At 41.3% G+C, this 9,832-nt stretch overlaps 1 protein-coding gene across 1 annotated transcript in view; it reads left to right on the top strand.

The window, feature by feature from the left end:
* MAGI3 (membrane associated guanylate kinase, WW and PDZ domain containing 3) overlaps positions 1-9,832 on the top strand; it is a 54,253-nt gene that overhangs the window by 728 nt on the left and 43,693 nt on the right. The window lies entirely within an intron of this gene.

Here is a 9,832-nt window from a genome sequence, read left to right on the forward strand (position 1 = left end):
GCTGGGAAAGGTTCCGCGGGTTCGGGAAGGCGGCACTGCCGAGGGGGGTGATGTAAGGGGGGAGGCGGTCCTGGAGTCCCGGGGCGGCCCCAGGACGGTGCTCGCTCCCCCGTCCCGTCCCGGTGGCTTCTCCCGAGGGTCCTCTCCCCGCCCGGAATGCCCGGCTTGGCGCCGCCGCGATGCAGTGCTTGTGCGGGTGTGACCCTCGGGGGCCTCCGGGTGACTCAATGGCCCCCGGAGGGTCCGGTGCCTGCGTCCTCCTCTCGGAGGTACAGGAAGTGCTTTCCGTGGTGTTTATATAATCCGCTGCTTGCAGAGGTCGAGGGTGGCTGAGGAATGGCCGGGATGGAGCACCGGACTGCCATCGCTTCATCCTGTTGGTTTCCCATTTGGCAGAGATAAAAGCTCTGAGAACGAACTCCGGCTGTTCTTTTTTCCACAGATTTGTATTATTTTTGAGTACACTTCAATTAACTAATGCTTGTGGTAAAATCATATTTATCAACGTGCCTGTTAAATGTCAAATTAATGCTGAATAGTGGCACCTGCAGCTGCATGAGTTAATTCATGAGCTCCAGAGATACCTACTGCTTTCTTGGTGAGGCAACCTAGATGTGAGCCTGCTGCATTATATGAAGGTGTCTTGGGAAAAAATATTTTTCTCTGAATCCCAGTGGATATCAGTATTTCTATTATAGACTCCCTATGATTGGGGTCTATAGTATTTCTCATAGAGCTTCTTTGCTGAACACTTGTCTTGTTCTTCTTTGGTAATTGCTGGGTGCCGTTTGACTTCATGTAATACATATTTTAAGTCAGGTTTTCCCTGTTTGACCACTAATGGAAAGTCGTCTTCTATGTAGAGACTGTGCTGTTGGTCCTGATTCATATGACTTGCTAAATTAAAACAACAATCAAAAAAATGAAACAGACGCACATCTTAAAAGCACCTACAGAAGCCTGGTAGGTTTTGAAAAAGGTCCTAATTTACAAAATTGGAAATCCTTTCTGAAGGGAGAAAATGGAAAAGAACAAACAGCTGAAAGTTAGATGTGAACTAAGAGGATTTTAAAAAGAGGGACAAATTGTTTAAGATAGAAAATAATCTCTTCTTAAAAGAGAAAGCTTGTGGAAGATGAAACTATAGATCAAAGGGATTTCTTGTGTTTCCTATGGAGGAAAATAGGAATTTTCTTGTGCTGGGAATTTCTATAGCAGCAATGTCAAACTGTCAAAACTGCCAGAAAAGATTTAGAAGAAATTGCTGAAATTAGCAAAGTAGAAAATGGCAAGAGCCAGATGATGTTCATGAGGACTTCCAGGTATCAAGTATTAATAGTAGCATGTTACCTGTTCCTTAAATTCTGGGTGATGCGGAAGGAATAGGAGTGGGCAATATAGAGTACTGATGAGAAGAGGATCCAGAAGATCAACAGAGGCTGGTTGGTGATTCCAGCAAGTTGATTAAAATTTGAGTTTTAGAAGAGAAGGAGAATATTGGAGATGTGAACCAATACCACTTAATGAGGAGAGTGAGCTGGTTTCACTGGCTGGTTTAATCAAATCTGAGTATTTTGGTGAGGTGGATTTTCAAGTAGGCTTTCAGTAAGGTATCACTGACTTGGATGAAGATCTTGCTGAGTGAGCATGGTGTGGCAGTGTAGCTGCCAAAAATACAAGAGCAGAATTCTCCTGTGGCTTAGTAACTGGTTAAAACAGAGGAATGGTTTTTTCAATAGAAGAAAACTGCTGCTGGAGTCTTGTAAGGACCTGTGCTGTTTAGCATAGTCATCTGGAGCTTGTAAACCCAGTGCTGGTGAATTGCACAAAGAGAAGTAGCATTTTTGTGCTGATTTTATGTAACTTTTGGAACAGATAAAACTGAATCTTCAGATCCAGCAATTTTTCCTATACTGGAACATATGTACCACATCAGATAATTTTTGTAGTCCTTTTCTCTGTTAGATTTGGTGTCCTTGAATATGGTATTTTAAAACATACTGGTTTTTGGTTGTTTTTTGCAAGGCTGCCGCAGCTGCTCAGTGGCAGTTTTCCAGTCAGGGTATATGTAATTAGGAAAGCTGTTGACAAGGCATTCTCTATGAAGACCGATGACTTTGAATTTGGCTTCCCTTTTGATCCAGAGCTATCCAAACCTGCCAAGTTTTGGAAGGCGTCTGGGAAGGTCCGTGGGACCATGTGGGTGGTTGAGGTGAAGGGAGTGAGGGCCGGGAGCTAGTGGTCCCTGGTAGGCACATAATATGTCTGAATTCTCAAGGACATGTAATTGCATTACTGCATTTCGAGGTCCTGTGTTTCATGATTTTCCTCAGTCAAAACTGAAACCATCATTTGAAAGGCATGGAGTGTTCTGCCAGCAGACCTTTGTGTGCCCCATGGCTCTTCAGGCTTGGGTGCTATTGGGACAGAAGTCTGAGGGGATTCAGTGTCAGGGGTTGACAGTGAGGGATTTGTCTCCTTGAATCTGAATTGTAGGGTGTTTTTAAGGTCTTGATGCTCACAGTCTGCCTGTACATTTTAAAGGGTGAGTTTGGTGCTCCATCTTCCAAGTGAAGTCTGTGCAGGTGACCTGGTGACCTTGGGCAGCAGGATCTGGACTGCTTTAGTTCAAGTCATGATATAGTCACTCCCTCATTAAAGGCAGTAACAGCTTTAGTTGACAGCAGTAAAATCTGTAATACTTCTTGCAAGCTCATAGAAAATTTTAAATGGAAATTTCAAAATGCTGTTTAGGCTTGTTTGATAAGACACTTGAACGTTATGAATGTTAATTTGAACGCCATCTGTTAACTGCACATCACAAATGATGGACCATTTTGTTGATAAAGAAATTTGTCCTTCCCATTTTTGTTCTGTCTTTATTACAGAATTACACAATCAACTAGGTTGGAAAAGACCATTGAGATCATCAAGTCCAACCTATGACCTAACAGCATCTTGTCAACCAATGCCATGGCACTAAGTGCCACTTCCAGTCTTTTCTTAAACACCACCTTCACCACCTCCTTGGGCAGCCAGTCCAATGCTCAATCACCTGTTCTGTGAAGAAGTTCTTCTTAATGTCCAACCTGATTAGCTGAGGAGGGAGAACAAGACCAGTGTGCTGGGGCTGAGTATCATGTCCCATGTGAGGATGGTCTCAGGTGTGTGCAGACTAGCCAGAAAATCCACAGGTCCATTATGGATAGGGATTGACACAGCATAGTCTGTGGAAGGCCAGTGTTGAGTACTCTGACAGTGGCACTTGGGACTGATGCTGGGATCTAAGCTGTCTAAATAACACTTAAATTCTAGAGGAACTTTGAGCTGATAACCATACCTCTGTTTATGTGTAGTTTATCATTATCATCTTGATTAGATGAGCAAAGCAGCCATACAGAGAGCTAGGGCAGCTTGTGCAGTGGGATATCTGTATGGATGTGCACGCAAGCTGCCAGGGGCCAGCTCATCCTAATGAGTCCATTTGTATTTTAGCCGTGCTTGGGTAGTGCTGGTTTTCAGCTAATTGCCTGCTTACATGCATTCAAACAATGGCTGCTGTGTACTCAAGGACCTTCCCTGTCTGGCATTACTTGGATTAGGGTATTACCCTTGTAACTGGCCAGTGCTGCTGCAGGGTCTTCTATTTCCATTAGTGAAATAGAATGTTGTAGTCATATCCATGGTATTTGAGTGCTAAGTTCATCCTCTGTAGGTATCTACTTTCCTTCCAGTACCTGAAAGGAACCTACAAGAAAGATGGATATTTTTGGAAGCACAAGTTGTGATAAGACAAAAGGGAATGGATTCAAACTGGAAGAGAGAGAGTAGGTTTAGATTAGATATCAGGAAAAAATTCTTTATTGTGAAGCTGGTGAGGCATTGAAACAAGTTGTCCAGGCTGTCCCATCCCTGGAAGTGTTCAAGGTCAGGTTGGACAGAGATTGGAGAAATGTGGTTGCGGCGTAAAACCTTGATGGTCTTAAAGGTCCCTTCCAACCCAAATCAGTCTGTGATTCTGTGATTGTATAAAATCTATGGTTGCATGCATATTCAGGGGCCCTGAGCAACCTGATCTAGGGGTGGTATTGCTGCCTGTGGTGGGAGGATTGAAGCTGGATGGTCTGTAAGGTCCCTTAAAACCTAAAACCATTTTAGGATGGTGATTCTATGATGATTCAGAATTAGGGCAGAAGGATGTTTGTATGCTCAAATGGGATTGCTAAAATACTCATCAGGACAACCCTGGGTGCCTTCTTTCTTCACAGCAGCATGGTAACTAAAATACACCAAAACTAGACTGGAGACTTAAAGTAAGAAAAACTATTGATATCTCTACAAGTTCGTCTTTCTACAGGCTGAGTTGCTAGATACTATGTAGGAAGGAATGTGTTCTCCTTCCAGATTAAGGGTCTTTGACGAATACAGCTACTTTGTGTCAATTACTATCCTTTCATGGCCACTATAAGGAGGATGTGGGAGGAAATGGGCAGAGTCTTAGGGCTCTTCCACTTGAGAAATGTTTCCAGAGCACATAGTTTGGTTCCTTGGGTTTGGAGTGAATGCACCTTGGCTCCATTGTGTCAAAACTGATCTTTAATCAAAAAATGCAGCAAGATGTAAAAGGATGAAAAGTCTTCTTCGGGTTAACTTTTTTTTCAGTGCTCCTGAAGCTGTTAAACCGTGATTTCCTATAGTCTTGTTTCCTATAGTTTTCTGTTCAGTTGTGGCTGGAGCTCTTCCTCCAGCTGGTGCATTTATTTTGTGTCTCCAGTCAGGATTGCCTGGCCTCTGGCGAGTGTCAGTTTGTACTTTGATTTTTTTTTTTCCAGTGGAACACGTGGAGGACATCCCAGCTCATACTGACAGAACTGATGTGATCTTTTTCCAGTCCTTCATGCAGTTTTCAGTAGGTTCAGTACACCCCAGTCCAAAGCAGATGTGTTGCTGCTCTATGTGCACTCAACCATTGTCTGCAGTTTTGTGATGTGACACCTCTAAGTGCTTCAGATCTATTGCTTTATGTGAATTACAAACATTAGTGCAGAGGAGGAGAGGATTGACAGGTGGATGTACTCATACCAAACTGATTTTTTTTAGGTCTGTGGCCTTACCTTCCCAAAGAGCTTTCCTGATCAAAATGTAATAGAAGCTTTCAAAAAGACAACTTATTGCTGGATCCATTTTTTCACATGACTATGATGAATTCCTAATGCCTCTGTTACCAGCAGGAGTTAATGGGAATGTTATGACTTGGTTTGTGCATGGTGGGGAGTCCTTTCTCTGATGCAGAATGAATGAAAATGGCGACAAATCCAGTGACTTGGAGCAGGATTCAGCACTTGAGACACAATATTTGAAGCCAAGTATCTGAGGCTCATTTACATTTCCTCTTGTGCTTGAGGTAGGCACAAAGCCTCCATATGGGGGTAAACATTTGCATGTGTAGCAATTAAGGCAGAGAGGAAGGCAAGCCACACTCCCTGGCAATTTCCACAAAATTGGATGAATTCTAAAAGTGCCATGTTGAAACAGAGATCAGAGTACATACACTAGGATAATTTTGTCTCTCAGAGGAAAGGCTTTACCCTAATTCTGTGTTTCTGTGGAAGCTGGCAGTGGTCTAGCTCTATGATGGAAGAGAGGAATGTGTTACTCAGGAAGCCCAAGGAGCTGTGCATCCAGTTTAGGTCCCACAGCCCTTGGTGGGTGTTGGGTAGAGGCTACAGAGTGCTGCTGTGGGAAACTGCCCTCCCTGCTTGAGAGTTAGTGGGGAATTGACCTGTTCTGGACTGCAGAGGAAAGCTTGAGTCATTTAATCATGCTACAAAAAGCCTAGAGCATACAGGTCCGCTGGAATGAATGGAGGTATCCCAGTTTCATCAGATGATGCTGTCTTGATAAAGAAAACAGAAGGGGAAATGCTTTCTGCTGGAGGCTGGTGTCTCTCTAAAACTGTCCTATATCAGTTTGGGAGCTGCCTTGCACAAAAAGCTTGCACATTAAATGTATGGATGCAGAGGACTATTAAGCACTATTACCACTGGGTATTAGGATGTTCATGTACTTTATAATCATGCTTCTAATATTCCTCTTTGTATAAATGTACTCTTGATCAAGACCCTAGTGCCTTTCCCTTTCACATACTTCCTTGTTTAAACTTTACTCCGATGAATGCTGTGGTAATGATCGCACCAGCGATGCCCTCTAATGATTCTGCTCTTTCTTGGTGTGGTCATTTCAGATGATAAGGAGGCCTCATGTGGCTTTTGCGACTAATTTGTACTTTGTTGTTCCTATCAGGAGAACGGTTTTCTTCTCTGTTTCCATCTTTGATGTCTCTCAGGAGAGACCCTGTAGGATAGTGCATTTATCTGGAACTGGTGGTGGGGCAGGTGGTGCTGTCTGTGTTCTTTAAACCCACCTCTTTGGATCCCCTGTTTTAGGGGAATCAGATTTTCATCAGGACTGTATAATCAAGTACTTGTATTCAGATATTCCTGGAAAGAACTTTTCTTGTGCTAGTAGACAGTTTCAATTGAAATTCTTTCATATATGTTTATGTTGGGTTTTTACTGAGCGCCCACCAACCTTAGATGTCCATACCAGCAGAGATCTTGCTTAAAATCACTGAAGAGTAATTTTGATGCTACTCTGCAATGGCAGGAGAGTTTTTTATCTGTGAATGAAGTCAAGAATGAACTAAAGATGAACCTTTATTAGAAGTCATGATTTCAACAGCAGATTTAATCTCAATGACTTTTGTCCAGGTATGGCTCTTCAGTTCTTGTCTGGATTTAATGAACTGCTAGTCAGTTGTAGAAAATTGCCTTTTTTATCTCAGAAGATACAATATCCTTAATTTTTTAAAGGAAGTTTCATTTTGCTTTGATAAAGCAAAGACACTTTGAAACTAAACAGTCTTTTTGAAAACTTCCTAAAGTAAGCAAGTGATACTCATATAACTTGCTATGCATTGTGCTCTTTTATTATTGCTTCAAGTTATTTTTCAGCTGCAAAACTTAAAAGAATCTTAAAATGTGACAAGGCTTGTACATTTAAATTGACAGGTGAAAAAATTATTCTAGTTTTCATTATTGCTCTGAAGATCTTTAAATTCATTCTTCTGGTTCTTGTTTTTAATTCACAATGCATCCTTTTAAGAAGTATCTTCTTGTGTTCATGGGCTGTTCGTTAAATTGCTTCTTGTTTCCTGAATGGGAACCATTTTCTTCTTCGAAGCAACTGTATTCTGGAGAATACTAGATTTGAATTCAGAGGAATAGGAGCTCTTTGTATTTGCGAGTAAATTACTTATGTAGTTCTGCTGAACAGAAGGTGAGAGGAAAAATGCAATAGGAAGATTGCAGACTTGTGTTGATCTGCTACATCATAACAAAAATCAGAATTACTAGTAATTTGTCATCTCTGTTGTTAATTGGTGTTTGAATTTGTGTTAAATTGGTCTTTTTTTGGACCCTCTGTGGGTCATGATGGAAACGGGATCTTCTCCCAGGTGTTATTTCAGCAGAAGCTGGATAACGTGGCTTCCAATCTGATCAGCTTTAAAAGCAGGAGCAAGTACTTTAGGTGGAAAGGGTGGTATCTTAGGAGGGGTGTTTGTCAAGGAGACACTAAAGGCGTTAATGGTGACAAGGGGGTTGTAAAACCTTTGTAAAGCTGTCCCCAGTTGTTTAAGGTGCAGATGCAAGTAGTTACACACAGCCGCGTTCTGCCATTAGTCCAGGTGCAGCTTTCAAAATGATACACAATCACAGCAAAGCCTTTTGTTCAGGCTTATATCACTGTGCTTATGCAACCTGTTAAAGTAATGGTTTTGTGTAGAAATGTGATTCTGTTTGCAAAGCACAGCCAGGTTGTTAGTTGTAACTCTGACAGGAAGCTTTTAAAGTATGTTCTCAGGGCTACATTTAAAAAAGCTTGCTTAAAGCTACTTTTCAGTATGTATGAGTCTCAAGCCTGTAATTTTTTATGAATTGGTGATTGTTCTCAGTTGAATGCAACTTCTTCAAATTGGAAATCTCTAGTGTGTTTACTATCCATCCTATATCGCTCTTCACTTGCTGAATAGTGTAGTTCGTATAACTCGATCAATTGTAAATTATTTTCCCGAGATAGAGTTAAAAAGTGAAATCATTTAAGTTCTGAATTGTCATGTCTCTTCAGTTACTTGTAAAAAAAAAAGTAAAGCTTGAACTGTAGTTCTATCAGATCATGGTGCACTTGAATGGTGGTTTCGTTATTACCTTTGGTAATAAATACAATCAGCCTGGCAGCTGGTGGCTGATGAATATGGATTGAGGGTGCTATATGAATATCAGCAGTATTCTGGGTTTTGGAATCTGGAAATGCATTTTCCATCAAAACGGTAATGAAGTATTCTTCAGAAAAGGTGGTAGAGGCAATTAACAAGGTTAATGTGGTCATGTGAATTGTCTGTTAGTATTTCTCTTCTTACATCGAGTGCATTTGGAGCTAGTGAAGAGGAAATCCAGACTAGTTTGCCCTGATGTGAGAGCCTAACAAAATCTGACTACAGCCACAGTTGTAGTAGTACAAAACTGGGTTGGTTTGGTAAGGCTGGGACTATCCAGGGCTGTCTCTGGCACTGGTGGGAGAAGCTGGAACCATCACTGCCCTCTCAGCAGTCCTCCAGCCAAGGTAGGAGCAGGGCACAGTGGCATAAACACCAGCATTGTGTTTAGGTAGAAGAAAGATATTAAAAATACCTCTTTCATGTTGCTGAAAGAAGAGATGAGAGAAAAAATTCTCTCTGAGGCGTTTTCTTAATTACTGTTGGATACAGTGATGTAGTTTATTAAATTAAGTTGTTCGTGGAAGTACTGTTAGGATAGAAAGTGGTTTTTTCCCTGGAGCAGTAACTTTCAACTTATTTATCTGAATTTTCCAGTGTCACCAAGTTTTGTGTGGCAAACTTAAGCCTGCTTGAAATCTGTCTGCTCCTCCTAAATATTTCAATTAACACCGTGAGAGTCACTTGGGGCATCTCGGTCTTCAATGGCTTCAAGCTGGGACCCACTGCTGCAGGGTGTCTGACAGTGCTGCGGCTTCTGGCAAATGACCAAAAATATTCCCAGAAAGAAATTTAAAATATGGGGTTTAAGGTATTTGAGTAGGTGTTAGGTTATTTGTAAATATGTCTGTCTTAGTTCATGAAGTCAGGCAACTGGGTGAATCCAAATAATTAAATGAGTTTTAATTCTTGGTATTCTAAGAAAAAATTACCTGTTTTGGTTTTATGTATAAAGAACATAGTCTTGTAAGTCATTGAGAATGAAATTCCTGTGGTGGTTAAGACTATTAGTAAAAGTTATAACGAAATAGACAAAGCAGCAGATAGGCAACCTCATGCTTTTCTTTATGTGGTGTTTTTCACAAAGTTAACTTGAAGATAAGAAAATGAAGTATGTATTTGAGCATGGTCTAGTGGAAGGTGTCCCCACCCATGGCAGGGGGTGGAGCTAGATGAGCTTTAAGGTCTCTTCTGACCCAAACACTTTCAGGATTCTATTATGTGATCTTTAGATGACTGAGTGGTTTGCTGTCTAGTTTAGTAATCCCTGTAAAAGTATTGTGTCCCTTCAGTAGTTGCTATAGTTTAGTCAAACTTTAGGAAAAAGCATGTATGGTGTTTTGGGTGTGCGCTGTGGGTTCTGGATGCACAACATATATCAGAGGAGGGATGTTCAGCTTAAAACTTAGTGAGTCTGGGCAGGAAAATCACTCTTTTAAATCACTCTCTTAAAAACTAATTGAAACACAAAGCAGAAGTGCCTGTTTTCATATAAGA

This window comes from Geospiza fortis, unplaced genomic scaffold, assembly GCF_000277835.1.
Source record: "Geospiza fortis unplaced genomic scaffold, GeoFor_1.0 scaffold601, whole genome shotgun sequence".
Lineage (NCBI taxonomy): Eukaryota > Metazoa > Chordata > Aves > Passeriformes > Thraupidae > Geospiza > Geospiza fortis.